The sequence below is a fragment of the Otolemur garnettii genome, unplaced genomic scaffold (genome assembly GCF_000181295.1).
Source record: "Otolemur garnettii isolate 467f Iridium unplaced genomic scaffold, OtoGar3 scaffold00047, whole genome shotgun sequence".
NCBI classification, from domain to species: domain Eukaryota; kingdom Metazoa; phylum Chordata; class Mammalia; order Primates; family Galagidae; genus Otolemur; species Otolemur garnettii.
In genome coordinates, this window is record NW_003852442.1 from 13,439,348 (window position 1) to 13,443,263 (window position 3,916).

Genomic DNA, 3,916 nt, shown 5'->3' on the forward strand with positions numbered 1-3,916 from the left:
GAGTTGAGATGTCTTAATTTCTTTTTCTTTTTACAGGGTTTTTCATTTTTAATATTTGGTTAAACAAAATATATTTTTTGTAAACAAATCCAATTCAAGGCCAACCAAAAAAAGGGGGGAAAGCAAGAAAAATAAAAAGCCTAGATTTGCCCCTTCCTGGACATCAGGGTCAGGGCTATTCACTTCCTAAAAGAAGAAAGCCCTGGGCATCAGCCTGGGTCCCTGTCCCTAACCACCAGGATTGGATATGAACAAAGAAACCAGGCCTGAAATGTTTAAGCATCTTTGCAAATCCCACTGGCTGACAGACTCCAGGTACACAGGGACTCATGTGAAGTGCCCTTTGCACAGACCCTGCAAAGCAGTTTTCTACTTTCCCCAGGAAATGACTTACCAGCACTGACAGTGCCCATGGATCCAAGGTCCTGCTGTGACAATCAGCAAAGTTGGCTGTAACTTCTGGCTGGTGGTAGTTGGAATGTCATTGTGCAGAGCCCTGTGATGCTAAGCAAGTTTGGGGCAAAAAATCATGCAGAAGAGACTATAGCCCATTGCTGAGAGGGTGTAACATAGTAGATACCTGGCAGCCTCTTACTCAGCATAAATAATGGCCTTGTTGCAGGAAAAGTGTAAACATGCATTCCTGCACAGTGGGGAGGAAGCCACAGCTTCTTTCCAATAGGCTTGCTGAACATCAACTCTCAAGCCCCAGGCTGGCTTTGTGGCCAGAGAGAAGTCTGGTCAGTGGGGCAGCTCTCCATCAGCCAAGACCATTGATCTGTAAGGGTCAGCAGGTCTTTCCTGCCTGTCCACGTGCCTTGAGGCAACCACAACCAGGTCGGTGACATGGCTAAGTTATGGTATTTATCTATTCCTTCTCTTCTGTTTTCCAAAGTTGTAGGAGAAAAGTGGCCTACAGCTATTTCAAGAGGTAGAGGATGGATCCATTCCCAGCTGATTTGTAAAGGAAGCTGCATGAAGATCATAAGCGAACTGGAAGGCTCTGCTTGTCACTATAGTGACAAGATGAGGATGTCTACTGATTTTGTGTTTTTTTTTTTTTTTTTTGAGAGTCTTACTCTGTTGCTCCGAATAGAGTGCCATGGCATCATAGCTCACGACAACTTCTAACTCCTGGGCTCAAGCAATTATCTGGCCTCAGCGTCTCAAGTAGCTGGGACTACAGGCACCCACCACAACACCTGGCTATTTTTATTTTAAAGACAAAGTCTTGCTCTGGTTCAGGCTGGTCTCGAACCTGTGAGCTCAGGCAATTCACCCACCTCAGCCCTTTGTGCTATTCTGCAGGTGGGGGATGGTATAACAGATGGACTCAAGTGATCCTCACACCTAAGCCTCCCAAAGTGCTGGGATTACAGGTGTAACCCACCCTATCTGGCCCCCATTCTGTTTCTCCCGGTAGATGTGTGTGGGTACTACCTGGGGCCACTCCAACGATGCTCTCATCCTGAGGAAGAGTGTAAGGTTCTCAGTCTTTTCAGGATGCCTGGGGTCCACAGCTGTAATCCTAGCACCTTGGAAGGCCATGAACCACCATTCTCTGGTGTTCATATTTTTTATGCTTTGTCATTAAAAAAAAAAAAAAAGGTGGAATTAAAAGGGACAAGAAACTCTACCTCTTCTCTTTTCTCAATAGAAAAATAACTTTTAGATTCATTTATTTCACCACCATTGTCATGCAGAGCTTTTAAAAATCATAGAATGTGGCCAGGCCTGTTGGCTCACAGCTGTACTCCTAGCATTCTGGGAGGCCAAAGCAGGTGGATTGCCTGAGCTCAGGAGTTTGAGACCAGCTTGAGCATGAGCAATACCATGTCTCTTCTAAAATATAGAAGGAAAGGGGCAGCACCTATGGCTCCGTGAGTAGGGCGCCAGCCCCATATACCGAGGGTGGCGAGTTCAAATCCAGCCCCAGCCAAACTGCAACAAAAAAATAGCTGGGTGTTGTGGTGGGCGCCTGTAGTCCCAGTTTCTTGGGAGGCTGAGACAAGAGAATTGCCTAAGCCCAGAAGCTGGAGATTGCCGTGAGCTGTGATGCCACAACACTCTACCGAGGGCAACAAAGTGAGACTCTGTCTCAAAAAAAAAAAAAAACTGAGGCAAGAGGATCGCGTGAGCCCAAGAGTTTGAGGTTGCTGTGAGCTGCAATGACACCATGGCACTCTACCCAGGGCAACAGAGTGAGAGTCTGTCTCAAAAAAAAAAAAAAAAAAGCTGGGCACAGTGGCTCACACCTGTAATCCTAGCACTCTAGGAAGCCAAGGCCCGTGGATAGCTTGAGCTCACAAGTTCTGAACGAAAGCAAAAGCGAGACCCCGTCTCTACTAAAGGTAGAAAAACTGAGCCAAGAGGATCACTTGAGCTCGAGTTGCTGTGAGCTATGACACCACAGCACACTACTGAGGGCCACAAAGTAAGACCTGTCTCAAAAAAAAAAATTATAGAATGTAAGACCTTTCCCCATCTAGCTCAAAAAACCACATGATTTTCTTGTATTTTCCTCTCTATAAATGCCCACCAGGCCTCAGTGCCGGAGGACTAAATGGAATCCATCACAGCATTCCTTTTCTCCATTTCTTTCAAAACTCCATGCCTCTGACTCAGGAGCCAAGACCTGGTTGGTGGACAAAACTACTGCGGACTGCCCAGCGTGGAATCTCAGGCACACTGGGGCCTCAGGAACAGCTACCAAAGCCCTGTGAACAAGCCTGCTGAGATGGCTTAATTTTTCTGTTTTTTGAGACACAGTCTCACTCTGTTGTCCTAAGTAGACTGTCATGGCATTGTCATAGCTCACAGCAATCTCAAATTTTTGGACTCAAGCGATCTTTCTGCCTCAGCCTCCTAAGTAGTTGGGACTACAGGTGCCCACAACAATGCCCAACTAATTTTTCCTTTTTTTTTTGTTTTTCTAGACTAGACAACTTCATTAAGAAAAGGTGGTGAGAGCATGGCTTCTATAAGGCAGGACTCTTGTCCTTTCTTTATTCATCATATCTACCCTTAATCACATTGACCTCTCCAGTTCCAAGAATTTGAGCCTGGGAACATATAGTTGCAAGTGAGCAAAGAGTCAAGGGAAAGTTCTTTATCAACAGGAGAATTATTTTATTCAATGTGTTTCCTTACATGAGTTGAGACAATACGGGCAAAGAATGAGAAGAAATAAAAGGCCATTTACTTAGGCCGTTTTTAATGAATCACCCCCCAATGTCATTACCCATCCTTAGTCAGGAAAAGCTAGAGTTTTCTATGCCAAGAAAAACAGAGGGCAGGAAGAAACAAATTATGACCTTGTTTGTGTTTTGTGTCTTAACTACTTGATTTATAGGCCTTGATCCAGTGATTATGGATGAAAGAAAATATCCCAGTGTCCCAAACCTAACCTGAACTTAACCGGGCGTGGGTCTCACGTCCACTGCTCAAGTTAGCACAGAGTTCAAATGCTTTAAGAAGAAAGCATGAAGGTTTGGGGCTGCCTGTAGGCATTCTCAACCCAATGGCAAGGCCAAATTCCTTTCCCACACTCTAATTTCAAAAAACTCCGTTTAGAAACTTTGCCCCTTTTCCCTCATTCCAGAAGTTGGGCATTTGTCTATTCAACAGGCAGTTCTCAAGCCCCTACTGGGTGCAAAGCACCATGTCAGGCAATGGGGATACAACTATGAGTACACAGATTACTTGGCACATGAACTGGAAAATGTCCTGCAGCCATGAGTCCTATGGAGAGAAAAACAGAAGGGTGTGTTAGAGAGAGACTGGGTAGCTGATTAGGACGAGGTGGAGAGCCTAGCCTAGGGATGATGTCTAAACTGAGATTCAAATAAGATCTGTATCTGGGCTCCGCGCCTGTGGCTCAACCGACCCCCACTTCACATACAGATCTTTTTTTTTT